The following is a 27,034-nucleotide window of genomic DNA, read 5'->3' on the forward strand; positions in this document are numbered from 1 at the left end:
AGATCCTTAATCAGTGTATTACTCTGTTGTAATGTGCTTTTGTAATGTTGTGAGGTTGTTGTGTGTGTGATGCTGTGCGGTTGTGGTGTGTGTGATGCTGTGAGGTTGTTGTGTGTGTGATGCTGTGAGGTTTGTTGTGTGTGTGATGCTGTGCGGTTGTGGTGTGTGTGATGCTGTGAGGTTGTTGTGTGTGTGATGCTGTGCGGTTGTGGTGTGTGATGCTGTGAGGTTGTTGTGTGATGCTGTGAGGTTGGTGTGTGTGATGCTGTGAGGTTGGTGTGTGTGTGATGCTGTGAGGTTGGTGTGTGTGTGATGCGGTGAGGTTGTTGTGTGTGATGCTGTGAGGTTGGTGTGTGTGTGATGCTGTGAGGTTGGTGTGTGTGTGATGCTGTGAGGTTGTTGTGTGTGATGCTGTGAGGTTTTTGTGTGTGATGCTGTGAGGTTGTTGTGTGTGATGCTGTGAGGTTGTTGTGTGTGATGCTGTGAGGTTGGTGTGTGTGATGCTGTGAGGTTGTTGTGTGTGATGCTGTGAGGTTGGTGTGTGTGTGATGCTGTGAGGTTGGTGTGTGTGTGATGCTGTGAGGTTGGTGTGTGTGTGATGCAGTGAGGTTGTTGTGTGTGATGCTGTGAGGTTGGTGTGTGTGTGATGCTGTGAGGTTGGTGTGTGTGATGCTGTGAGGTTGGTGTGTGTGATGCTGTGAGGTTGGTGTGTGTGATGCTGTGAGGTTGGTGTGTGTGATGCTGTGAGGTTGGTGTGTGTGATGCTGTGAGGTTTGTGTGTGTGATGCTGTGAGGTTGTTGTGTGTGATGCTGTGAGGTTGTTGTGTGTGATGCTGTGAGGTTGGTGTGTGTGTGATGCTGTGAGGTTGGTGTGTGTGATGCTGTGAGGTTGGTGTGTGTGATGCTGTGAGGTTGGTGTGTGTGATGCTGTGAGGTTGGTGTGTGTGATGCTGTGAGGTTGGTGTGTGTGATGCTGTGAGGTTGGTGTGTGTGATGCTGTGAGGTTGTTGTGTGATGCTGTGAGGTTGTTGTGTGATGCTGTGAGGTTGTTGTGTGATGCTGTGAGGTTGTGTGTGATGCTGTGAGGTTGGTGTGTGTGTGTGATGCTGTGAGGTTGGTGTGTGTGTGTGATGCTGTGAGGTTGGTGTGTGTGTGTGATGCTGTGAGGTTGGTGTGTGTGTGATGCTGTGAGGATGGTGTGTGTGTGATGCTGTGAGGTTGGTGTGTGTGTGATGCTGTGAGGTTGGTGTGTGTGATGCTGTGAGGTTGATGTGTGTGATGCTGTGAGGTTGTTGTGTGTGATGCTGTGAGGTTGTTGTGTGTGATGCTGTGAGGTTGGTGTGTGTGTGATGATGTGAGGTTGGTGTGTGTGTGATGCTGTGAGGTTGTTGTGTGTGATGCTGTGAGGTTGTAGTGTGTGTGATGCTGTGAGGTTGTTGTGTGTGATGCTGTAAGGTTGTTGTGTGTGATGCTGTAAGGTTGTTGTGTGTGATGCTGTGAGGTTGGTGTGTGTGATGCTGTGAGGTTGTTGTGTGTGATGCTGTGAGGTTGGTGTGTGTGTGAGTCTGTGAGGTTAGTGTGTGTGATGCTGTGAGGTTGGTGTGTGTGTGATGCTGTGAGGTTGGTGTGTGTGATGCTGTGAGGTTGGTGTGTGTGATGCTGTGAGGTTGGTGTGTGTGATGCGGTGAGGTTGGTGTGTGTGATGCGGTGAGGTTGGTGTGTGTGATGCTGTGAGGTTGGTGTGTGCGATGCTGTGAGGTTGTTGTGTGCGATGCTGTGAGGTTGGTGTGTGTGTGATGCTTTGAGGTTGGTGTGACTGATGCTGTGAGGTTGGTGTGTGTGATGCTGTGAGGTTGGTGTGTGTGATGCTGTGAGGTTGGTGTGTGTGATGCTGTGAGGTTGGTGTGTGTGATGCTGTGAGGTTGGTGTGTGTGATGCTGTGAGGTTGGTGTGTGTGATGCTGTGAGGTTGGTGTGTGTGATGCTGTGAGGTTGTTGTGTGTGATGCTGTGAGGTTGGTGTGTGTGATGCTGTGAGGTTGTGGTGTGTGTGATGCTGTGAGGTTGTTGTGTGTGTGATGCTGTGAGGTTGGTGTCTGTGATGCTGTGAGGTTGGTGTCTGTGATGCTTTGAGGTTGTTGTGTGTGTGATGCTGTGAGGTTGGTGTGTGTGTGATGCTGTGAGGTTGGTGTGTGTGTGATGCTGTGAGGTTGTGGTGTGTGTGATGCTGTGAGGTTGTGGTGTGTGTGATGCTGTGAGGTTGTGGTGTGTGTGATGCTGTGAGGTTGTGCTGTGTGTGAATCTGTGAAGTTGGTGTGTGTGATGCTGTGAGGTTGGTGTGTGTGATGCTGTGAGGTTGGTGTGTGTGATGCTGTGAGGTGTGTGTGTGTGATGCTGTGAGGTTGTTGTGTGTGTGATGCTGTGAGGTTGTTGTGTGTGGGATGCTGTGAGGTTGGTGTGTGTGATGCTGTGAGGTTATTTTGTGTGATGCTGTGAGGTTATTTTGTGTGATGCTGTGAGGTTGGTGTGTGTGATGCTGTGAGGTTGGTGTGTGTGATGCTGTGAGGTTGTTGTGTGTGATGCTGTGAGGTTGGTGTGTGTGATGCTGTGAGGTTGGTGTGTGTGATGCTGTGAGGTTGTTGTGTGTGATGCTGTGAGGTTGGTGTGTGTGTGAGTCTGTGAGGTTAGTGTGTGTGATGCTGTGAGGTTGGTGTGTGTGTGATGCTGTGAGGTTGGTGTGTGTGATGCTGTGAGGTTGGTGTGTGTGATGCTGTGAGGTTGGTGTGTGTGATGCGGTGAGGTTGGTGTGTGTGATGCGGTGAGGTTGGTGTGTGTGATGCTGTGAGGTTGGTGTGTGCGATGCTGTGAGGTTGTTGTGTGCGATGCTGTGAGGTTGGTGTGTGTGTGATGCTGTGAGGTTGGTGTGACTGATGCTGTGAGGTTGGTGTGTGTGATGCTGTGAGGTTGGTGTGTGTGATGCTGTGAGGTTGGTGTGTGTGATGCTGTGAGGTTGGTGTGTGTGATGCTGTGAGGTTGGTGTGTGTGATGCTGTGAGGTTGGTGTGTGTGATGCTGTGAGGTTGGTGTGTGTGATGCTGTGAGGTTGTTGTGTGTGATGCTGTGAGGTTGGTGTGTGTGATGCTGTGAGGTTGTGGTGTGTGTGATGCTGTGAGGTTGTTGTGTGTGTGATGCTGTGAGGTTGGTGTCTGTGATGCTGTGAGGTTGGTGTCTGTGATGCTTTGAGGTTGTTGTGTGTGTGATGCTGTGAGGTTGGTGTGTGTGTGATGCTGTGAGGTTGGTGTGTGTGTGATGCTGTGAGGTTGTGGTGTGTGTGATGCTGTGAGGTTGTGGTGTGTGTGATGCTGTGAGGTTGTGGTGTGTGTGATGCTGTGAGGTTGTGCTGTGTGTGAATCTGTGAAGTTGGTGTGTGTGATGCTGTGAGGTTGGTGTGTGTGATGCTGTGAGGTTGGTGTGTGTGATGCTGTGAGGTGTGTGTGTGTGATGCTGTGAGGTTGTTGTGTGTGTGATGCTGTGAGGTTGTTGTGTGTGGGATGCTGTGAGGTTGGTGTGTGTGATGCTGTGAGGTTATTTTGTGTGATGCTGTGAGGTTATTTTGTGTGATGCTGTGAGGTTGGTGTGTGTGATGCTGTGAGGTTGGTGTGTGTGATGCTGTGAGGTTGTTGTGTGTGATGCTGTGAGGTTGGTGTGTGTGATGCTGTGAGGTTGGTGTGTGTGATGCTGTGAGGTTGGTGTGTGAGGTTGGTGTGTGATGCTGTGAGGTTGTGGTGTGTGTGATGCTGTGAGGTTGTGGTGTGTGTGATGCTGTGAGGTTGTTGTGTGTGTGATGCTGTGAGGTTGTTGTGTGTGTGATGCTGTGAGGTTGTTGTGTGTGTGATGCTGTGAGGTTGGTGTGTGTGATGCTGTGAGGTTGTTGTGTTTGATGCTGTGAGGTTGGTGTGTGTGATGCTGTGAGGTTGGTGTGTGTGATGCTGTGAGGTTGTTGTGTGATGCTGTGAGGTTGTGTGTGATGCTGTGAGGTTGGTGTGTGTGTGTGATGCTGTGAGGTTGGTGTGTGTGTGTGATGCTGTGAGGTTGGTGTGTGTGTGATGCTGTGAGGTTGGTGTGTGTGTGATGCTGTGAGGTTGGTGTGTGTGATGCTGTGAGGTTGATGTGTGTGATGCTGTGAGGTTGTTGTGTGTGATGCTGTGAGGTTGTTGTGTGTGATGCTGTGAGGTTGGTGTGTGTGATGCTGTGAGGTTGGTGTGTGTGATGCTGTGAGGTTGGTGTGTGTGATGCGGTGAGGTTGGTGTGTGTGATGCGGTGAGGTTGGTGTGTGTGATGCTGTGAGGTTGTTGTGTGCGATGCTGTGAGGTTGGTGTGTGTGTGATGCTGTGAGGTTGGTGTGACTGATGCTGTGAGGTTGGTGTGTGTGATGCTGTGAGGTTGGTGTGTATGATGCTGTGAGGTTGGTGTGTGTGATGCTGTGAGGTTGGTGTGTGTGATGCTGTGAGGTTGGTGTGTGTGATGCTGTGAGGTTGGTGTGTGTGATGCTGTGAGGTTGGTGTGTGTGATGCTGTGAGGTTGTTGTGTGTGATGCTGTGAGGTTGGTGTGTGTGATGCTGTGAGGTTGTGGTGTGTGTGATGCTGTGAGGTTGTTGTGTGTGTGATGCTGTGAGTTTGGTGTCTGTGATGCTGTGAGGTTGGTGTCTGTGATGCTTTGAGGTTGTTGTGTGTGTGATGCTGTGAGGTTGGTGTGTGTGTGATGCTGTGAGGTTGGTGTGTGTGTGATGCTGTGAGGTTGTGGTGTGTGTGATGCTGTGAGGTTGTGGTGTGTGTGATGCTGTGAGGTTGTGGTGTGTGTGATGCTGTGAGGTTGTGCTGTGTGTGAATCTGTGAAGTTGGTGTGTGTGATGCTGTGAGGTTGGTGTGTGTGATGCTGTGAGGTTGGTGTGTGTGATGCTGTGAGGTTGTTGTGTGTGATGCTGTGAGGTTGGTGTGTGTGATGCTGTGAGGTTGGTGTGTGTGATGCTGTGAGGTTGGTGTGTGATGCTGTGAGGTTGTGGTGTGTGTGATGCTGTGAGGTTGTGGTGTGTGTGATGCTGTGAGGTTGTTGTGTGTGTGATGCTGTGAGGTTGTTGTGTGTGTGATGCTGTGAGGTTGTTGTGTGTGTGATGCTGTGAGGTTGGTGTGTGTGATGCTGTGAGGTTGTTGTGTTTGATGCTGTGAGGTTGGTGTGTGTGATGCTGTGAGGTTGGTGTGTGTGATGCTGTGAGGTTGTTGTGTGATGCTGTGAGGTTGTGTGTGATGCTGTGAGGTTGGTGTGTGTGTGTGATGCTGTGAGGTTGGTGTGTGTGTGTGATGCTGTGAGGTTGGTGTGTGTGTGATGCTGTGAGGTTGGTGTGTGTGTGATGCTGTGAGGTTGGTGTGTGTGATGCTGTGAGGTTGATGTGTGTGATGCTGTGAGGTTGTTGTGTGTGATGCTGTGAGGTTGTTGTGTGTGATGCTGTGAGGTTGTTGTGTGTGATGCTGTGAGGTTGGTGTGTGTGTGATGATGTGAGGTTGGTGTATGTGTGATGCTGTGAGGTTGTTGTGTGTGATGCTGTGAGGTTGTAGTGTGTGTGATGCTGTGAGGTTGTTGTGTGTGATGCTGTAAGGTTGTTGTGTGTGATGCTGTGAGGTTGGTGTGTGTGATGCTGTGAGGTTGTTGTGTGTGATGCTGTGAGGTTGGTGTGTGTGTGATGCGGTGAGGTTGGTGTGTGTGTGATGCGGTGAGGTTGGTGTGTGTGTGATGCGGCGAGGTTGTTGTGTGTGATGCTGTGAGGTTGGTGTGTGTGTGATGCTGTGAGGTTGTTGTGTGTGATGCTGTGAGGTTGTTGTGTGTGATGCTGTGAGGTTGTTGTGTGTGATGCTGTGAGGTTGTTGTGTGTGATGCTGTGAGGTTGGTGTGTGTGATGCTGTGAGGTTGGTGTGTGTGATGCTGTGAGGTTGGTGTGTGTGATGCTGTGAGGTTGGTGTGTGTGATGCTGTGAGGTTGGTGTGTGTGATGCTGTGAGGTTGGTGTGTGTGATGCTGTGAGGTTGGTGTGTGTGATGCTGTGAGGTTGTGGTGTGTGTGTGATGCTGTGAGGTTGTTGTGTGTGTGATGCTGTGAGGTTGGTGTCTGATGCTGTGAGGTTGGTGTCTGTGATGCTGTGAGGTTGTTGTGTGTGTGATGCTGTGAGGTTGGTGTGTGTGTGATGCTGTGAGGTTGTGGTGTGTGTGATGCTGTGAGGTTGTGGTGTGTGTGATGCTGTGAGGTTGTGGTGTGTGTGATGCTGTGAGGTTGTGGTGTGTGTGATGCTGTGAGGTTGTGGTGTGTGTGAATCTGTGAAGTTGGTGTGTGTGATGCTGTGAGGTTGGTGTGTGTGATGCTGTGAGGTTGGTGTGTGTGATGCTGTGAGGTTGGTGTGTGTGTGATGCTGTGAGGTTGTTGTGTGTGGGATGCTGTGAGGTTGGTGTGTGTGATGCTGTGAGGTTGTTTTGTGTGATGCTGTGAGGTTGGTGTGTGTGATGCTGTGAGGTTGGTGTGTGTGATGCTGTGAGGTTGGTGTGTGTGATGCTGTGAGGTTGGTGTGTGTGATGCTGTGAGGTTGGTGTGTGTGATGCTGTGAGGTTGGTGTGTGAGGTTGGTGTGTGATGTTGTGTGTGATGCTGTGAGGTTGTGGTGTGTGTGATGCTGTGAGGTTGTTGTGTGTGTGATGCTGTGAGGTTGTGTGTGTGTGTGATGCTGTGAGGTTGTGTGTGTGATGCTGTGAGGTTGGTGTGTGTGATACTGTGAGGTTGTTGTGTTTGATGCTGTGAGGTTGGTATGTGTGATGCTGTGAGGTTGGTGTGTGTGATGCTGTGAGGTTGTAGTGTGTGTGATGCTGTGAGGTTGTAGTGTGTGTGATGCTGTGAGGTTGTAGTGTGTGTGATGCTGTGAGGTTGTAGTGTGTGTGATGCTGTGAGGTTGTAGTGTGTGTGATGCTGTGAGGTTGTTGTGTGTGTGATGCTGTGAGGTTGTTGTGTGTGATGCTGTGAGGTTGTTGTGTGTGATGCTGTGAGGTTGTAGTGTGTGATGCTGTGAGGTTGGTGTGTGTGTGATGCTGTGAGGTTGGTGTGTGTGTGATGCTGTGAGGTTGGTGTGTGTGTGATGCTGTGAGGTTGGTGTGTGTGTGATGCTGTGAGGTTGGTGTGTGTGTGATGCTGTGAGGTTGGTGTGTGTGTGATGCTGTGAGGTTGGTGTGTGTGATGCTGTGAGGTTGTAGTGTGTGTGATGCTGTGAGGTTTTAGTGTGTGTGATGCTGTGAGGTTGTTGTGTGATGCTGTGAGGTTGTGTGTGATGCTGTGAGGCTGTGTGTGATGCTGTGAGGTTGGTGTGTGTGATGCTGTGAGGTTGGTGTGTGATGCTGTGAGGTTGTGTGTGATGCTGTGAGGTTGGTGTGTGTGTGTGATGCTGTGAGGTTGGTGTGGTTGGTGTGTGTGTGTGATGCTGTGAGGTTGGTGTGTGTGTGATGCTGTGAGGTTAATGTGTGTGATGCTGTGAGGTTGTTGTGTGTGATGCTGTGAGGTTGTTGTGTGTGATGCTGTGGGGTTGGTGTGTGTGTGATGATGTGAGGTTGGTGTGTGTGATGCTGTGAGGTTGTAGTGTGTGTGATGCTGTGAGGTTGTTGTGTGTGATGCTGTAAGGTTGTTGTGTGTGATGCTGTGAGGTTGTTGTGTGTGATGCTGTGAGGTTGTTGTGTGTGATGCTGTGAGGTTGGTGTGTGTGTGATGCGGTGAGGTTGGTGTGTGTGTGATGCGGTGAGGTTGGTGTGTGTGTAATGCGGCGAGGTTGTTGTGTGTGATGCTGTGAGGTTGGTGTGTGTGTGATGCTGTGAGGTTGTTGTGTGTGATGCTGTGAGGTTGTTGTGTGTGATGCTGTGAGGTTGTTGTGTGATGCTGTGAGGTTGTGTGTGATGCTGTGAGGTTGGTGTGTGTGTGATGCTGTGAGGTTGGTGTGTGTGTGTGATGCTGTGAGGTTGGTGTGTGTGTGATGCTGTGAGGTTGGTGTGTGTGTGATGCTGTGAGGTTGGTGTGTGTGATGCTGTGAGGTTGGTGTGTGTGATGCTGTGAGGTTGATGTGTGTGATGCTGTGAGGTTGTTGTGTGTGATGCTGTGAGGTTGGTGTGTGTGTGATGATGTGAGGTTGGTGTGTGTGTGATGATGTGAGGTTGGTGTGTGTGTGATGCTGTGAGGTTGTTGTGTGTGATGCTGTGAGGTTGTAGTGTGTGTGATGCTGTGAGGTTGTTGTGTGTGATGCTGTAAGGTTGTTGTGTGTGATGCTGTGAGGTTGGTGTGTGTGATGCTGTGAGGTTGTTGTGTGTGATGCTGTGAGGTTGGTGTGTGTGTGATGCGGTGAGGTTGGTGTGTGTGTGATGCGGTGAGGTTGGTGTGTGTGTGATGCGGCGAGGTTGTTGTGTGTGATGCTGTGAGGTTGGTGTGTGTGTGATGCTGTGAGGTTGTTGTGTGTGATGCTGTGAGGTTGTTGTGTGTGATGCTGTGAGGTTGTTGTGTGTGATGCTGTGAGGTTGGTGTGTGTGATGCTGTGAGGTTGGTGTGTGTGATGCTGTGAGGTTGGTGTGTGTGATGCTGTGAGGTTGTAGTGTGTGATGCTGTGAGGTTGTAGTGTGTGATGCTGTGAGGTTGTTGTGTGATGCTGTGAGGTTGGTGTGTGTGATGCTGTGAGGTTGGTGTGTGTGATGCTGTGAGGTTGTTGTGTGTGATGCTGTGAGGTTGGTGTGTGTGTGTGATGCTGTGAGGTTGGTGTGTGATGCTGTGAGGTTGTTGTGCGTGTGATGCTGTGAGGTTGTTGTGTGCGATGCTGTGAGGTTGTTGTGTGCGATGCTGTGAGGTTGTAGTGTGCGATGCTGTGAGGTTGGTGTGTGCGATGCTGTGAGGTTAGTGTGTGTGATGCTGTGAGGTTGGTGTGTGTGTGATGCTGTGAGGTTGGTGTGTGTGATGCTGTGAGGTTGGTGTGTGTGATGCTGTGAGGTTGGTGTGTGTGATGCGGTGAGGTTGGTGTGTGTGATGCGGTGAGGTTGGTGTGTGTGATGCTGTGAGGTTGGTGTGTGCGATGCTGTGAGGTTGTTGTGTGCGATGCTGTGAGGTTGTTGTGTGCGATGCTGTGAGGTTGGTGTGTGTGTGATGCTGTGAGGTTGGTGTGACTGATGCTGTGAGGTTGGTGTGACTGATGCTGTGAGGTTGGTGTGTGTGATGCTGTGAGGTTGGTGTGTGTGATGCTGTGAGGTTGGTGTGTGTGATGCTGTGAGGTTGGTGTGTGTGATGCTGTGAGGTTGGTGTGTGTGATGCTGTGAGGTTGGTGTGTGTGATGCTGTGAGGTTGTGGTGTGTGTGATGCTGTGAGGTTGTGGTGTGTGTGATGCTGTGAGGTTGTTGTGTGTGTGATGCTGTGAGGTTGGTGTCTGATGCTGTGAGGTTGGTGTCTGTGATGCTGTGAGGTTGTTGTGTGTGTGATGCTGTGAGGTTGGTGTGTGTGTGATGCTGTGAGGTTGTGGTGTGTGTGATGCTGTGAGGTTGTGGTGTGTGTGATGCTGTGAGGTTGTGGTGTGTGTGATGCTGTGAGGTTGTGGTGTGTGTGAATCTGTGAAGTTGGTGTGTGTGATGCTGTGAGGTTGGTGTGTGTGATGCTGTGAGGTTGGTGTGTGTGATGCTGTGAGGTTGGTGTGTGTGTGATGCTGTGAGGTTGTTGTGTGTGGGATGCTGTGAGGTTGGTGTGTGTGATGCTGTGAGGTTGTTTTGTTTGATGCTGTGAGGTTGGTGTGTGTGATGCTGTGAGGTTGGTGTGTGTGATGCTGTTAGGTTGGTGTGTGATGCTGTGAGGTTGTTGTGTGTGATGCTGTGAGGTTGGTGTGTGTGATGCTGTGAGGTTGGTGTGTGTGATGCTGTGAGGTTGGTGTGTGAGGTTGGTGTGTGATGTTGTGTGTGATGCTGTGAGGTTGCGGTGTGTGTGATGCTGTGAGGTTGTTGTGTGTGTGATGCTGTGAGGTTGTTGTGTGTGTGATGCTGTGAGGTTGTTTGTGTGATGCTGTGAGGTTGGTGTGTGTGATACTGTGAGGTTGTTGTGTTTGATGCTGTGAGGTTGGTATGTGTGATGCTGTGAGGTTGGTGTGTGTGATGCTGTGAGGTTGTAGTGTGTGTGATGCTGTGAGGTTGTAGTGTGTGTGATGCTGTGAGCTTGTTGTGTGTGTGATGCTGTGAGGTTGTTGTGTGTGTGATGCTGTGAGGTTGTAGTGTGTGTGATGCTGTGAGGTTGTAGTGTGTGTGATGCTGTGAGGTTGTAGTGTGTGTGATGCTGTGAGGTTGTAGTGTGTGTGATGCTGTGAGGTTGTTGTGTGTGTGATGCTGTGAGGTTGTTGTGTGTGATGCTGTGAGGTTGTTGTGTGTGATGCTGTGAGGTTGTAGTGTGTGATGCTGTGAGGTTGGTGTGTGTGTGATGCTGTGAGGTTGGTGTGTGTGTGATGCTGTGAGGTTGGTGTGTGTGTGATGCTGTGAGGTTGGTGTGTGTGTGATGCTGTGAGGTTGGTGTGTGTGATGCGGTGAGGTTGTAGTGTGTGATGCGGTGAGGTTGGTGTGTGTGTGATGCGGTGAGGTTGGTGTGTGTGATGCTGTGAGGTTGTTGTGTGTGATGCTGTGAGGTTGGTGTGTGTGATGCTGTGAGGTTGTAGTGTGTGTGATGCTGTGAGGTTGTAGTGTGTGTGATGCTGTGAGGTTGTGTGATGCTGTGAGGTTGTGTGTGATGCTGTGAGGTTGGTGTGTGTGATGCTGTGAGGTTGGTGTGTGATGCTGTGAGGTTGTGTGTGATGCTGTGAGGTTGGTGTGTGTGTGTGATGCTGTGAGGTTGGTGTGTGTGTGTGATGCTGTGAGGTTGGTGTGTGTGTGATGCTGTGAGGTTGGTGTGTGTGTGATGCTGTGAGGTTGGTGTGTGTGATGCTGTGAGGTTGATGTGTGTGATGCTGTGAGGTTGTTGTGTGTGATGCTGTGAGGTTGTTGTGTGTGATGCTGTGAGGTTGGTGTGTGTGTGATGATGTGAGGTTGGTGTGTGTGTGATGCTGTGAGGTTGGTGTGTGTGATGCTGTGAGGTTGTAGTGTGTGTGATGCTGTGAGGTTGTTGTGTGTGATGCTGTAAGGTTGTTGTGTGTGATGCTGTGAGGTTGTAGTGTGTGTGATGCTGTGAGGTTGTTGTGTGTGATGCTGTAAGGTTGTTGTGTGTGATGCTGTGAGGTTGTTGTGTGTGATGCTGTGAGGTTGTTGTGTGTGATGCTGTGAGGTTGGTGTGTGTGTGATGCGGTGAGGTTGGTGTGTGTGTGATGCGGTGAGGTTGGTGTGTGTGATACTGTGAGGTTGTTGTGTTTGATGCTGTGAGGTTGGTATGTGTGATGCTGTGAGGTTGGTGTGTGTGATGCTGTGAGGTTGTAGTGTGTGTGATGCTGTGAGGTTGTTGTGTGTGTGATGCTGTGAGGTTGTTGTGTGTGATGCTGTGAGGTTGTTGTGTGTGATGCTGTGAGGTTGTAGTGTGTGATGCTGTGAGGTTGGTGTGTGTGTGATGCTGTGAGGTTGGTGTGTGTGTGATGCTGTGAGGTTGGTGTGTGTGTGATGCTGTGAGGTTGGTGTGTGTGTGATGCTGTGAGGTTGGTGTGTGTGATGCGGTGAGGTTGTAGTGTGTGATGCGGTGAGGTTGGTGTGTGTGTGATGCGGTGAGGTTGGTGTGTGTGATGCTGTGAGGTTGTTGTGTGTGATGCTGTGAGGTTGGTGTGTGTGATGCTGTGAGGTTGTAGTGTGTGTGATGCTGTGAGGTTGTAGTGTGTGTGATGCTGTGAGGTTGTGTGATGCTGTGAGGTTGTGTGTGATGCTGTGAGGTTGGTGTGTGTGATGCTGTGAGGTTGGTGTGTGATGCTGTGAGGTTGTGTGTGATGCTGTGAGGTTGGTGTGTGTGTGTGATGCTGTGAGGTTGGTGTGTGTGTGTGATGCTGTGAGGTTGGTGTGTGTGTGATGCTGTGAGGTTGGTGTGTGTGTGATGCTGTGAGGTTGGTGTGTGTGATGCTGTGAGGTTGATGTGTGTGATGCTGTGAGGTTGTTGTGTGTGATGCTGTGAGGTTGTTGTGTGTGATGCTGTGAGGTTGGTGTGTGTGTGATGATGTGAGGTTGGTGTGTGTGTGATGCTGTGAGGTTGGTGTGTGTGATGCTGTGAGGTTGTAGTGTGTGTGATGCTGTGAGGTTGTTGTGTGTGATGCTGTAAGGTTGTTGTGTGTGATGCTGTGAGGTTGTAGTGTGTGTGATGCTGTGAGGTTGTTGTGTGTGATGCTGTAAGGTTGTTGTGTGTGATGCTGTGAGGTTGTTGTGTGTGATGCTGTGAGGTTGTTGTGTGTGATGCTGTGAGGTTGGTGTGTGTGTGATGCGGTGAGGTTGGTGTGTGTGTGATGCGGTGAGGTTGGTGTGTGTGATACTGTGAGGTTGTTGTGTTTGATGCTGTGAGGTTGGTATGTGTGATGCTGTGAGGTTGGTGTGTGTGATGCTGTGAGGTTGTAGTGTGTGTGATGCTGTGAGGTTGTAGTGTGTGTGATGCTGTGAGGTTGTAGTGTGTGTGATGCTGTGAGGTTGTAGTGTGTGTGATGCTGTGAGGTTGTAGTGTGTGTGATGCTGTGAGGTTGTAGTGTGTGTGATGCTGTGAGGTTGTAGTGTGTGTGATGCTGTGAGGTTGTTGTGTGTGTGATGCTGTGAGGTTGTTGTGTGTGATGCTGTGAGGTTGTTGTGTGTGATGCTGTGAGGTTGTAGTGTGTGATGCTGTGAGGTTGGTGTGTGTGTGATACTGTGAGGTTGGTGTGTGTGTGATGCTGTGAGGTTGTTGTGTGTGTGATGCTGTGAGGTTGTTGTGTGTGTGATGCTGTGAGGTTGTTGTGTGTGTGTGATGCTGTGAGGTTGGTGTGTGTGTGATGCTGTGAGGTTGGTGTGTGTGTGATGCTGTGAGGTTGGTGTGTGTGATGCGGTGAGGTTGTAGTGTGTGATGCGGTGAGGTTGGTGTGTGTGTGATGCGGTGAGGTTGGTGTGTGTGTGATGCGGTGAGGTTGGTGTGTGTGATGCTGTGAGGTTGTTGTGTGTGATGCTGTGAGGTTGGTGTGTGTGATGCTGTGAGGTTGTAGTGTGTGTGATGCTGTGAGGTTGTAGTGTGTGTGATGCTGTGAGGTTGTTGTGTGATGCTGTGAGGTTGTGTGTGATGCTGTGAGGTTGGTGTGTGTGATGCTGTGAGGTTGGTGTGTGATGCTGTGAGGTTGTGTGTGATGCTGTGAGGTTGGTGTGTGTGTGTGATGCTGTGAGGTTGGTGTGGTTGGTGTGTGTGTGTGATGCTGTGAGTTTGGTGTGTGTGTAATGCTGTGAGGTTGGTGTGTGTGTGATGCTGTGAGGTTGGTGTGTGTGATGCTGTGAGGTTGATGTGTGTGATGCTGTGAGGTTGTTGTGTGTGATGCTGTGAGGTTGTTGTGTGTGATGCTGTGGGGTTGGTGTGTGTGTGATGATGTGAGGTTGGTGTGTGTGTGATGCTGTGAGGTTGGTGTGTGTGATGCTGTGAGGTTGTAGTGTGTGTGATGCTGTGAGGTTGTTGTGTGTGATGCTGTAAGGTTGTTGTGTGTGATGCTGTGAGGTTGTTGTGTGTGATGCTGTGAGGTTGTTGTGTGTGATGCTGTGAGGTTGGTGTGTGTGTGATGCGGTGAGGTTGGTGTGTGTGTGATGCGGTGAGGTTGGTGTGTGTGTAATGCGGCGAGGTTGTTGTGTGTGATGCTGTGAGGTTGGTGTGTGTGTGATGCTGTGAGGTTGTTGTGTGTGATGCTGTGAGGTTGTTGTGTGTGATGCTGTGAGGTTGTTGTGTGATGCTGTGAGGTTGTGTGTGATGCTGTGAGGTTGGTGTGTGTGTGTGATGCTGTGAGGTTGGTGTGTGTGTGTGATGCTGTGAGGTTGGTGTGTGTGTGATGCTGTGAGGTTGGTGTGTGTGTGATGCTGTGAGGTTGGTGTGTGTGATGCTGTGAGGTTGATGTGTGTGATGCTGTGAGGTTGTTGTGTGTGATGCTGTGAGGTTGTTGTGTGTGATGCTGTGAGGTTGGTGTGTGTGTGATGATGTGAGGTTGGTGTGTGTGTGTGATGCTGTGAGGTTGTTGTGTGTGATGCTGTGAGGTTGTAGTGTGTGTGATGCTGTGAGGTTGTTGTGTGTGATGCTGTAAGGTTGTTGTGTGTGATGCTGTGAGGTTGGTGTGTGTGATGCTGTGAGGTTGTTGTGTGTGATGCTGTGAGGTTGGTGTGTGTGTGATGCGGTGAGGTTGGTGTGTGTGTGATGCGGTGAGGTTGGTGTGTGTGTGATGCGGCGAGGTTGTTGTGTGTGATGCTGTGAGGTTGGTGTGTGTGTGTGATGCTGTGAGGTTGGTGTGTGTGTGATGCTGTGAGGTTGGTGTGTGTGTGATGCTGTGAGGTTGGTGTGTGTGATGCTGTGAGGTTGATGTGTGTGATGCTGTGAGGTTGTTGTGTGTGATGCTGTGAGGTTGTTGTGTGTGTGATGATGTGAGGTTGGTGTGTGTGTGATGCTGTGAGGTTGGTGTGTGTGATGCTGTGAGGTTGGTGTGTGTGTGATGATGTGAGGTTGGTGTGTGTGTGATGCTGTGAGGTTGGTGTGTGTGATGCTGTGAGGTTGTAGTGTGTGTGATGCTGTGAGGTTGTTGTGTGTGATGCTGTAAGGTTGTTGTGTGTGATGCTGTGAGGTTGTAGTGTGTGTGATGCTGTGAGGTTGTTGTGTGTGATGCTGTAAGGTTGTTGTGTGTGATGCTGTGAGGTTGTTGTGTGTGATGCTGTGAGGTTGTTGTGTGTGATGCTGTGAGGTTGGTGTGTGTGTGATGCGGTGAGGTTGGTGTGTGTGTGATGCGGTGAGGTTGGTGTGTGTGATACTGTGAGGTTGTTGTGTTTGATGCTGTGAGGTTGGTATGTGTGATGCTGTGAGGTTGGTGTGTGTGATGCTGTGAGGTTGTAGTGTGTGATGCTGTGAGGTTGTAGTGTGTGTGATGCTGTGAGGTTGTAGTGTGTGTGATGCTGTGAGGTTGTAGTGTGTGTGATGCTGTGAGGTTGTAGTGTGTGTGATGCTGTGAGGTTGTAGTATGTGTGATGCTGTGAGGTTGTTGTGTGTGTGATGCTGTGAGGTTGTTGTGTGTGATGCTGTGAGGTTGTTGTGTGTGATGCTGTGAGGTTGTAGTGTGTGATGCTGTGAGGTTGGTGTGTGTGTGATGCTGTGAGGTTGGTGTGTGTGTGATGCTGTGAGGTTGGTGTGTGTGTGATGCTGTGAGGTTGGTGTGTGTGTGATGCTGTGAGGTTGGTGTGTGTGTGATGCTGTGAGGTTGGTGTGTGTGTGATGCTGTGAGGTTGGTGTGTGTGATGCGGTGAGGTTGTAGTGTGTTATGCGGTGAGGTTGGTGTGTGTGTGATGCGGTGAGGTTGGTGTGTGTGATGCTGTGAGGTTGTTGTGTGTGATGCTGTGAGGTTGGTGTGTGTGATGCTGTGAGGTTGTAGTGTGTGTGATGCTGTGAGGTTGTAGTGTGTGTGATGCTGTGAGGTTGTTGTGTGATGCTGTGAGGTTGTGTGATGCTGTGAGGTTGTGTGTGATGCTGTGAGGTTGGTGTGTGTGATGCTGTGAGGTTGGTGTGTGATGCTGTGAGGTTGTGTGTGATGCTGTGAGGTTGGTGTGTGTGTGTGATGCTGTGAGGTTGGTGTGGTTGGTGTGTGTGTGTGATGCTGTGAGGTTGGTGTGTGTGTGATGCTGTGAGGTTGGTGTGTGTGTGATGCTGTGAGGTTGGTGTGTGTGATGCTGTGAGGTTGATGTGTGTGATGCTGTGAGGTTGTTGTGTGTGATGCTGTGAGGTTGTTGTGTGTGATGCTGTGGGGTTGGTGTGTGTGTGATGATGTGAGGTTGGTGTGTGTGTGATGCTGTGAGGTTGGTGTGTGTGATGCTGTGAGGTTGTAGTGTGTGTGATGCTGTGAGGTTGTTGTGTGTGATGCTGTAAGGTTGTTGTGTGTGATGCTGTGAGGTTGTTGTGTGTGATGCTGTGAGGTTGTTGTGTGTGATGCTGTGAGGTTGGTGTGTGTGTGATGCGGTGAGGTTGGTGTGTGTGTGATGCGGTGAGGTTGGTGTGTGTGTAATGCGGCGAGGTTGTTGTGTGTAATGCTGTGAGGTTGGTGTGTGTGTGATGCTGTGAGGTTGTTGTGTGTGATGCTGTGAGGTTGTTGTGTGTGATGCTGTGAGGTTGTTGTGTGATGCTGTGAGGTTGTGTGTGATGCTGTGAGGTTGGTGTGTGTGTGTGATGCTGTGAGGTTGGTGTGTGTGTGTGATGCTGTGAGGTTGGTGTGTGTGTGTGATGCTGTGAGGTTGGTGTGTGTGTGATGCTGTGAGGTTGGTGTGTGTGTGATGCTGTGAGGTTGGTGTGTGTGATGCTGTGAGGTTGATGTGTGTGATGCTGTGAGGTTGTTGTGTGTGATGCTGTGAGGTTGTTGTGTGTGATGCTGTGAGGTTGGTGTGTGTGTGATGATGTGAGGTTGGTGTGTGTGTGTGATGCTGTGAGGTTGTTGTGTGTGATGCTGTGAGGTTGTAGTGTGTGTGATGCTGTGAGGTTGTTGTGTGTGATGCTGTAAGGTTGTTGTGTGTGATGCTGTGAGGTTGGTGTGTGTGATGCTGTGAGGTTGTTGTGTGTGATGCTGTGAGGTTGGTGTGTGTGTGATGCGGTGAGGTTGGTGTGTGTGTGATGCGGTGAGGTTGGTGTGTGTGTGATGCGGCGAGGTTGTTGTGTGTGATGCTGTGAGGTTGGTGTGTGTGTGATGCTGTGAGGTTGTTGTGTGTGATGCTGTGAGGTTGGTGTGTGTGATGCTGTGAGGTTGGTGTGTGTGATGCTGTGAGGTTGGTGTGTGTGATGCTGTGAGGTTGTAGTGTGTGATGCTGTGAGGTTGTAGTGTGTGATGCTGTGAGGTTGTTGTGTGATGCTGTGAGGTTGGTGTGTGTGATGCTGTGAGGTTGGTGTGTGTGATGCTGTGAGGTTGTTGTGTGTGATGCTGTGAGGTTGGTGTGTGTGTGTGATGCTGTGAGGTTGGTGTGTGATGCTGTGAGGTTGTTGTGCGTGTGATGCTGTGAGGTTGTTGTGTGCGATGCTGTGAGGTTGTTGTGTGCGATGCTGTGAGGTTGTAGTGTGCGATGCTGTGAGGTTGGTGTGTGTGTGATGCTGTGAGGTTAGTGTGTGTGATGCTGTGAGGTTGGTGTGTGTGATGCTGTGAGGTTGGTGTGTGTGATGCTGTGAGGTTGGTGTGTGTGATGCGGTGAGGTTGGTGTGTGTGATGCGGTGAGGTTGGTGTGTGTGATGCTGTGAGGTTGGTGTGTGTGATGCTGTGAGGTTGTTGTGTGATGCTGTGAGGTTGTGTGTGATGCTGTGAGGTTGGTGTGTGTGTGTGATGCTGTGAGGTTGGTGTGTGTGTGTGATGCTGTGAGGTTGGTGTGTGTGTGTGATGCTGTGAGGTTGGTGTGTGTGTGATGCTGTGAGGTTGGTGTGTGTGTGATGCTGTGAGGTTGGTGTGTGTGATGCTGTGAGGTTGATGTGTGTGATGCTGTGAGGTTGTTGTGTGTGATGCTGTGAGGTTGTTGTGTGTGATGCTGTGAGGTTGGTGTGTGTGTGATGATGTGAGGTTGGTGTGTGTGTGTGATGCTGTGAGGTTGTTGTGTGTGATGCTGTGAGGTTGTTGTGTGTGATGCTGTGAGGTTGTAGTGTGTGTGATGCTGTGAGGTTGTTGTGTGTGATGCTGTGAGGTTGTTGTGTGTGATGCTGTGAGGTTGGTGTGTGTGATGCTGTGAGGTTGTTGTGTGTGATGCTGTGAGGTTGGTGTGTGTGTGATGCGGTGAGGTTGGTGTGTGTGTGATGCGGTGAGGTTGGTGTGTGTGTGATGCGGCGAGGTTGTTGTGTGTGATGCTGTGAGGTTGGTGTGTGTGTGATGCTGTGAGGTTGTTGTGTGTGATGCTGTGAGGTTGTTGTGTGTGATGCTGTGAGGTTGTTGTGTGTGATGCTGTGAGGTTGGTGTGTGTGATGCTGTGAGGTTGGTGTGTGTGATGCTGTGAGGTTGGTGTGTGTGATGCTGTGAGGTTGTAGTGTGTGATGCTGTGAGGTTGTAGTGTGTGATGCTGTGAGGTTGTTGTGTGATGCTGTGAGGTTGGTGTGTGTGATGCTGTGAGGTTGGTGTGTGTGATGCTGTGAGGTTGTTGTGTGTGATTCTGTGAGGTTGGTGTGTGTGTGTGATGCTGTGAGGTTGGTGTGTGATGCTGTGAGGTTGTTGTGCGTGTGATGCTGTGAGGTTGTTGTGTGCGATGCTGTGAGGTTGTTGTGTGCGATGCTGTGAGGTTGTAGTGTGCGATGCTGTGAGGTTGGTGTGTGTGTGATGCTGTGAGGTTGGTGTGTGTGTGATGCTGTGAGGTTGGTGTGTGTGATGCTGTGAGGTTGGTGTGTGTGATGCTGTGAGGTTGGTGTGTGTGATGCGGTGAGGTTGGTGTGTGTGATGCGGTGAGGTTGGTGTGTGTGATGCTGTGAGGTTGGTGTGTGTGATGCTGTGAGGTTGGTGTGTGCGATGCTGTGAGGTTGTTGTGTGCGATGCTGTGAGGTTGTTGTGTGCGATGCTGTGAGGTTGGTGTGACTGATGCTGTGAGGTTGGTGTGACTGATGCTGTGAGGTTGGTGTGTGTGATGCTGTGAGGTTGGTGTGTGTGATGCTGTGAGGTTGGTGTGTGTGATGCTGTGAGGTTGGTGTGTGTGATGCTGTGAGGTTGGTGTGTGTGATGCTGTGAGGTTGGTGTGTGTGATGCTGTGAGGTTGGTGTGTGTGATGCTGTGAGGTTGTGGTGTGTGTGATGCTGTGAGGTTGTTGTGTGTGTGATGCTGTGAGGTTGGTGTCTGATGCTGTGAGGTTGGTGTCTGTGATGCTGTGAGGTTGTTGTGTGTGTGATGCTGTGAGGTTGGTGTGTGTGTGATGCTGTGAGGTTGTGGTGTGTGTGATGCTGTGAGGTTGTGGTGTGTGTGATGCTGTGAGGTTGTGGTGTGTGTGATGCTGCGAGGTTGTGGTGTGTGTGAATCTGTGAAGTTGGTGTGTGTGATGCTGTGAGGTTGGTGTGTGTGATGCTGTGAGGTTGGTGTGTGTGATGCTGTGAGGTTGGTGTGTGTGTGATGCTGTGAGGTTGTTGTGTGTGATGCTGTGAGGTTGGTGTGTGTGTGATGCGGTGAGGTTGGTGTGTGTGTGATGCGGTGAGGTTGGTGTGTGTGATACTGTGAGGTTGTTGTGTTTGATGCTGTGAGGTTGTAGTGTGTGTGATGCTGTGAGGTTGTAGTGTGTGTGATGCTGTGAGGTTGTAGTGTGTGTGATGCTGTGAGGTTGTAGTGTGTGTGATGCTGTGAGGTTGTTGTGTGTGTGATGCTGTGAGGTTGTTGTGTGTGTGATGCTGTGAGGTTGTTGTGTGTGATGCTGTGAGGTTGTAGTGTGTGATGCTGTGAGGTTGGTGTGTGTGTGATGCTGTGAGGTTGGTGTGTGTGTGATGCTGTGAGGTTGTTGTGTGTGTGATGCTGTGAGGTTGGTGTGTGTGTGATGCTGTGAGGTTGGTGTGTGTGTGATGCTGTGAGGTTGGTGTGTGTGTGATGCTGTGAGGTTGGTGTGTGTGATGCGGTGAGGTTGTAGTGTGTTATGCGGTGAGGTTGGTGTGTGTGTGATGCGGTGAGGTTGGTGTGTGTGTGATGCTGTGAGGTTGTTGTGTGTGATGCTGTGAGGTTGTAGTGTGTGTGATGCTGTGAGGTTGTAGTGTGTGTGATGCTGTGAGGTTGTAGTGTGTGTGATGCTGTGAGGTTGTGTGTGATGCTGTGAGGTTGTGTGTGATGCTGTGAGGTTGGTGTGTGTGATGCTGTGAGGTTGGTGTGTGATGCTGTGAGGTTGTGTGTGATGCTGTGAGGTTGGTGTGTGTGTGTGATGCTGTGAGGTTGGTGTGGTTGGTGTGTGTGTGTGATGCTGTGAGGTTGGTGTGTGTGTGATGCTGTGAGGTTGGTGTGTGTGTGATGCTGTGAGGTTGGTGTGTGTGATGCTGTGAGGTTGATGTGTGTGATGCTGTGAGGTTGTTGTGTGTGATGCTGTGAGGTTGTTGTGTGTGATGCTGTGGGGTTGGTGTGTGTGTGATGATGTGAGGTTGGTGTGTGTGTGATGCTGTGAGGTTGGTGTGTGTGATGCTGTGAGGTTGTAGTGTGTGTGATGCTGTGAGGTTGTTGTGTGTGATGCTGTAAGGTTGTTGTGTGTGATGCTGTGAGGTTGTTGTGTGTGATGCTGTGAGGTTGTTGTGTGTGATGCTGTGAGGTTGGTGTGTGTGTGATGCTGTGAGGTTGGTGTGTGTGTGATGCGGTGAGGTTGGTGTGTGTGTGATGCGGTGAGGTTGGTGTGTGTGTAATGCGGCGAGGTTGTTGTGTGTAATGCTGTGAGGTTGGTGTGTGTGTGATGCTGTGAGGTTGTTGTGTGTGATGCTGTGAGGTTGTTGTGTGTGATGCTGTGAGGTTGTTGTGTGATGCTGTGAGGTTGTGTGTGATGCTGTGAGGTTGGTGTGTGTGTGTGATGCTGTGAGGTTGGTGTGTGTGTGTGATGCTGTGAGGTTGGTGTGTGTGTGTGATGCTGTGAGGTTGGTGTGTGTGTGATGCTGTGAGGTTGGTGTGTGTGTGATGCTGTGAGGTTGGTGTGTGTGATGCTGTGAGGTTGATGTGTGTGATGCTGTGAGGTTGTTGTGTGTGATGCTGTGAGGTTGTTGTGTGTGATGCTGTGAGGTTGGTGTGTGTGTGATGATGTGAGGTTGGTGTGTGTGTGTGATGCTGTGAGGTTGTTGTGTGTGATGCTGTGAGGTTGTAGTGTGTGTGATGCTGTGAGGTTGTTGTGTGTGATGCTGTAAGGTTGTTGTGTGTGATGCTGTGAGGTTGGTGTGTGTGATGCTGTGAGGTTGTTGTGTGTGATGCTGTGAGGTTGGTGTGTGTGTGATGCGGTGAGGTTGGTGTGTGTGTGATGCGGTGAGGTTGGTGTGTGTGTGATGCGGCGAGGTTGTTGTGTGTGATGCTGTGAGGTTGGTGTGTGTGTGATGCTGTGAGGTTGTTGTGTGTGATGCTGTGAGGTTGTTGTGTGTGATGCTGTGAGGTTGGTGTGTGTGATGCTGTGAGGTTGGTGTGTGTGATGCTGTGAGGTTGGTGTGTGTGATGCTGTGAGGTTGGTGTGTGTGATGCTGTGAGGTTGTAGTGTGTGATGCTGTGAGGTTGTAGTGTGTGATGCTGTGAGGTTGTTGTGTGATGCTGTGAGGTTGGTGTGTGTGATGCTGTGAGGTTGGTGTGTGTGATGCTGTGAGGTTGTTGTGTGTGATGCTGTGAGGTTGGTGTGTGTGTGTGATGCTGTGAGGTTGGTGTGTGATGCTGTGAGGTTGTTGTGCGTGTGATGCTGTGAGGTTGTTGTGTGCGATGCTGTGAGGTTGTTGTGTGCGATGCTGTGAGGTTGTAGTGTGCGATGCTGTGAGGTTGGTGTGTGTGTGATGCTGTGAGGTTAGTGTGTGTGATGCTGTGAGGTTGGTGTGTGTGTGATGCTGTGAGGTTGGTGTGTGTGATGCTGTGAGGTTGGTGTGTGTGATGCTGTGAGGTTGGTGTGTGTGATGCGGTGAGGTTGGTGTGTGTGATGCGGTGAGGTTGGTGTGTGTGATGCTGTGAGGTTGGTGTGTGCGATGCTGTGAGGTTGTTGTGTGCGATGCTGTGAGGTTGTTGTGTGCGATGCTGTGAGGTTGGTGTGTGTGTGATGCTGTGAGGTTGGTGTGACTGATGCTGTGAGGTTGGTGTGACTGATGCTGTGAGGTTGGTGTGTGTGATGCTGTGAGGTTGGTGTGTGTGATGCTGTGAGGTTGGTGTGTGTGATGCTGTGAGGTTGGTGTGTGTGATGCTGTGAGGTTGGTGTGTGTGATGCTGTGAGGTTGGTGTGTGTGATGCTGTGAGGTTGGTGTGTGTGATGCTGTGAGGTTGTGGTGTGTGTGATGCTGTGAGGTTGTTGTGTGTGTGATGCTGTGAGGTTGGTGTCTGATGCTGTGAGGTTGGTGTCTGTGATGCTGTGAGGTTGTTGTGTGTGTGATGCTGTGAGGTTGGTGTGTGTGTGATGCTGTGAGGTTGTGGTGTGTGTGATGCTGTGAGGTTGTGGTGTGTGTGATGCTGTGAGGTTGTGGTGTGTGTGATGCTGTGAGGTTGTGGTGTGTGTGAATCTGTGAAGTTGGTGTGTGTGATGCTGTGAGGTTGGTGTGTGTGATGCTGTGAGGTTGGTGTGTGTGATGCTGTGAGGTTGGTGTGTGTGTGATGCTGTGAGGTTGTTGTGTGTGGGATGCTGTGAGGTTGGTGTGTGTGATGCTGTGAGGTTGTTTTGTGTGATGCTGTGAGGTTGGTGTGTGTGATGCTGTGAGGTTGGTGTGTGTGATGCTGTTAGGTTGGTGTGTGATGCTGTGAGGTTGTTGTGTGTGATGCTGTGAGGTTGGTGTGTGTGATGCTGTGAGGTTGGTGTGTGTGATGCTGTGAGGTTGGTGTGTGAGGTTGGTGTGTGATGTTGTGTGTGATGCTGTGAGGTTGCGGTGTGTGTGATGCTGTGAGGTTGTTGTGTGTGTGATGCTGTGAGGTTGTTGTGTGTGTGATGCTGTGAGGTTGTTGTGTGTGTGATGCTGTGAGGTTGTGTGTGTGATGCTGTGAGGTTGGTGTGTGTGATACTGTGAGGTTGTTGTGTTTGATGCTGTGAGGTTGGTATGTGTGATGCTGTGAGGTTGGTGTGTGTGATGCTGTGAGGTTGTAGTGTGTGTGATGCTGTGAGGTTGTAGTGTGTGTGATGCTGTGAGGTTGTTGTGTGTGTGATGCTGTGAGGTTGTTGTGTGTGTGATGCTGTGAGGTTGTAGTGTGTGTGATGCTGTGAGGTTGTAGTGTGTGTGATGCTGTGAGGTTGTAGTGTGTGTGATGCTGTGAGGTTGTAGTGTGTGTGATGCTGTGAGGTTGTTGTGTGTGTGATGCTGTGAGGTTGTTGTGTGTGATGCTGTGAGGTTGTTGTGTGTGATGCTGTGAGGTTGTAGTGTGTGATGCTGTGAGGTTGGTGTGTGTGATGCTGTGAGGTTGGTGTGTGTGTGATGCTGTGAGGTTGGTGTGTGTGTGATGCTGTGAGGTTGGTGTGTGTGATGCGGTGAGGTTGTAGTGTGTGATGCGGTGAGGTTGGTGTGTGTGTGATGCGGTGAGGTTGGTGTGTGTGATGCTGTGAGGTTGTTGTGTGTGATGCTGTGAGGTTGGTGTGTGTGATGCTGTGAGGTTGTAGTGTGTGTGATGCTGTGAGGTTGTAGTGTGTGTGATGCTGTGAGGTTGTTGTGTGATGCTGTGAGGTTGTGTGTGATGCTGTGAGGTTGGTGTGTGTGATGCTGTGAGGTTGGTGTGTGATGCTGTGAGGTTGTGTGTGATGCTGTGAGGTTGGTGTGTGTGTGTGATGCTGTGAGGTTGGTGTGTGTGTGTGATGCTGTGAGGTTGGTGTGTGTGTGATGCTGTGAGGTTGGTGTGTGTGTGATGCTGTGAGGTTGGTGTGTGTGATGCTGTGAGGTTGATGTGTGTGATGCTGTGAGGTTGTTGTGTGTGATGCTGTGAGGTTGTTGTGTGTGATGCTGTGAGGTTGGTGTGTGTGTGATGATGTGAGGTTGGTGTGTGTGTGATGCTGTGAGGTTGGTGTGTGTGATGCTGTGAGGTTGTAGTGTGTGTGATGCTGTGAGGTTGTTGTGTGTGATGCTGTAAGGTTGTTGTGTGTGATGCTGTGAGGTTGTAGTGTGTGTGATGCTGTGAGGTTGTTGTGTGTGATGCTGTAAGGTTGTTGTGTGTGATGCTGTGAGCTTGTTGTGTGTGATGCTGTGAGGTTGTTGTGTGTGATGCTGTGAGGTTGGTGTGTGTGTGATGCGGTGAGGTTGGTGTGTGTGTGATGCGGTGAGGTTGGTGTGTGTGTAATGCGGCGAGGTTGTTGTGTGTGATGCTGTGAGGTTGTTGTGTGTGATGCTGTGAGGTTGTTGTGTGTGATGCTGTGAGGTTGGTGTGTGTGATGCTGTGAGGTTGGTGTGTGTGATGCTGTGAGGTTGGTGTGTGTGATGCTGTGAGGTTGGTGTGTGTGATGCTGTGAGGTTGGTGTGTGTGATGCTGTGAGGTTGGTGTGTGTGATGCTGTGAGGTTGGTGTGTGTGATGCTGTGAGGTTGTAGTGTGTGATGCTGTGAGGTTGTAGTGTGTGATGCTGTGAGGTTGTAGTGTGTGATGCTGTGAGGTTGGTGTGTGTGTGATGCTGTGAGGTTGGTGTGTGTGATGCTGTGAGGTTGTTGTGTGATGCTGTGAGGTTGGTGTGTGTGATGCTGTGAGGTTGGTGTGTGTGATGCTGTGAGGTTGGTGTGTGTGATGCTGTGAGGTTGGTGTGTGTGATGCTGTGAGGTTGGTGTGTGTGATGCTGTGAGGTTGGTGTGTGTGATGCTGTGAGGTTGGTGTGTGTGTGTGATGCTGTGAGGTTGGTGTGTGTGTGATGCTGTGAGGTTGTTGTGCGTGTGATGCCGTGAGGTTGTTGTGTGCGATGCCGTGAGGTTGTTGTGTGCGATGCTGTGAGGTTGTAGTGTGCGATGCTGTGAGGTTGGTGTGTGTGTGATGCTTTGAGGTTAGTGTGTGTGATGCTGTGAGGTTGGTGTGTGTGTGATGCTGTGAGGTTGGTGTGTGTGATGCTGTGAGGTTGGTGTGTGTGATGCGCTGAGGTTGGTGTGTGCGATGCTGTGAGGTTGGTGTGTGCGATGCTGTGAGGTTGGTGTGTGCGATGCTGTGAGGTTGGTGTGTGTGTTTGATGCTGTGAGGTTGGTGTGACTGATGCTGTGAGGTTGGTGTGTGTGATGCTGTGAGGTTGGTGTGTGATGCTGTGAGGTTGGTGTGTGTGATGCTGTGAGGTTGGTGTGTGTGATGCTGTGAGGTTGATGTGTGTGATGCTGTGAGGTTGGTGTGTGTGATGCTGTGAGGTTGGTGTGTGTGATGCTGTGAGGTTGGTGTGTGTGATGCTGTGAGGTTGTGGTGTGTGTGATGCTGTGAGGTTGTTGTGTGTGTGATGCTGTGAGGTTGGTGTCTGTGATGCTGTGAGGTTGGTGTCTGTGATGCTGTGAGGTTGTTGTGTGTGTGATGCTGTGAGGTTGGTGTGTGTGTGATGCTGTGAGGTTGTGGTGTGTGTGATGCTGTGAGGTTGTGGTGTGTGTGATGCTGTGAGGTTGTGGTGTGTGTGATGCTGTGAGGTTGTGGTGTGTGTGAATCTGTGAAGTTGGTGTGTGTGATGCTGTGAGGTTGGTGTGTGTGATGCTGTGAGGTTGGTGTGTGTGATGCTGTGAGGTTGGTGTGTGTGTGATGCTGTGAGGTTGTTGTGTGTGGGATGCTGTGAGGTTGGTGTGTGTGATGCTGTGAGGTTGTTGTGTGTGATGCTGTGAGGTTGGTGTGTGTGATGCTGTGAGGTTGGTGTGTGTGATGCTGTGAGGTTGTGGTGTGTGTGATGCTGTGAGGTTGTGGTGTGTGTGATGCTGTGAGGTTGTGTGTGTGATGCTGTGAGGTTGTTGTGTGTGTGATGCTGTGAGGTTGGTGTGTGTGATGCTGTGAGGTTGGTGTGTGTGATGCTGTGAGGTTGGTGTGTTTGATGCTGTGAGGTTGGTATGTGTGATGCTGTGAGGTTGGTGTGTGTGATACTGTGAGGTTGTAGTGTGTGTGATGCTGTGAGGTTGTAGTGTGTGTGATGCTGTGAGGTTGTTGTGTGTGTGATGCTGTGAGGTTGTTGTGTGTGTGATGCTGTGAGGTTGTTGTGTGTGTGATGCTGTGAGGTTGTTGTATGTGTGATGCTGTGAGGTTGTAGTGTGTGTGATGCTGTGAGGTTGTAGTGTGTGTGATGCTGTGAGGTTGTTGTGTGTGTGATGCTGTGAGGTTGTTGTGTGTGTGATGCTGTGAGGTTGTTGTGTGTGTGATGCTGTGAGGTTGGTGTGTGTGATGCTGTGAGGTTGGTGTGTGTGTGATGCTGTGAGGTTGGTGTGTGTGTGATGCTGTGAGGTTGGTGTGTGTGTGATGCTGTGAGGTTGGTGTGTGTGTGATGCTGTGAGGTTGGTGTGTGTGATGCTGTGAGGTTGGTGTGTGTGATGCGGTGAGGTTGGTGTGTGTGTGATGCGGTGAGGTTGGTGTGTGTGATGCGGTGAGGTTGTTGTGTGTGTGATGCTGTGAGGTTGGTGTGTGTGATGCTGTGAGGTTGTAGTGTGTGATGCTGTGAGGTTGGTGTGTGTGATGCTGTGAGGTTGGTGTGTGTGATGCTGTGAGGTTGGTGTGTGTGATGCTGTGAGGTTGTAGTGTGTGATGCTGTGAGGTTGGTGTGTGTGATGCTGTGAGGTTGGTGTGTGTGATGCTGTGAGGTTGGTGTGTGTGATGCTGTGAGGTTGGTGTGTGTGATGCTGTGAGGTTGGTGTGTGTGTGTGATGCTGTGAGGTTGGTGTGTGTGTGATGCTGTGAGGTTGGTGTGTGTGTGATGCTGTGAGGTTGGTGTGTGTGATGCTGTGAGGTTGATGTGTGTGATGCTGTGAGGTTGTTGTGTGTGATGCTGTGAGGTTGTAGTGTGCGATGCTGTGAGGTTGGTGTGTGTGTGATGCTGTGAGGTTGGTGTGTGTGTGATGCTGTGAGGTTGGTGTGTGTGTGATGCTGTGAGGTTGGTGTGTGTGATGCTGTGAGGTTGATGTGTGTGATGCTGTGAGGTTGTTGTGTGTGATGCTGTGAGGTTGTTGTGTGTGATGCTGTGAGGTTGGTGTGTGTGTGATGATGTGAGGTTGGTGTGTGTGTGATGCTGTGAGGTTGGTGTGTGTGATGCTGTGAGGTTGT

The 27,034-nt window shown here is 50.5% G+C and overlaps 1 long non-coding RNA gene across 30 annotated transcripts; it reads left to right on the plus strand.

Annotated features, from left to right (window-relative positions):
• On the plus strand, nt 1–27,034 carry LOC129831657 (uncharacterized). Of its 30 annotated transcripts, XR_008755773.1 has the most exons (13): nt 1–5,270; nt 5,913–6,883; nt 7,253–12,406; nt 13,137–13,686; nt 14,214–14,885; nt 15,537–16,631; nt 16,897–17,766; nt 18,055–18,984; nt 19,517–19,858; nt 20,387–20,455; nt 20,579–20,938; nt 21,204–25,850; nt 26,024–27,034. It is a non-coding gene; the product is annotated as an uncharacterized LOC129831657 (long non-coding RNA). The 30 variants fall into 30 exon arrangements; XR_008755765.1 differs by lacking the exon at nt 19,517–19,858 and having other exon boundaries at nt 18,055–18,401; nt 19,997–20,455; XR_008755767.1 differs by lacking the exons at nt 19,517–19,858; nt 20,387–20,455; nt 20,579–20,938 and adding an exon at nt 19,997–20,386 and having other exon boundaries at nt 18,055–18,401; nt 20,966–24,431; nt 24,480–25,850.

The sequence above is a fragment of the Salvelinus fontinalis genome, chromosome 33, assembly GCF_029448725.1.
Source record: "Salvelinus fontinalis isolate EN_2023a chromosome 33, ASM2944872v1, whole genome shotgun sequence".
NCBI classification, from domain to species: Eukaryota; Metazoa; Chordata; class Actinopteri; order Salmoniformes; family Salmonidae; genus Salvelinus; species Salvelinus fontinalis.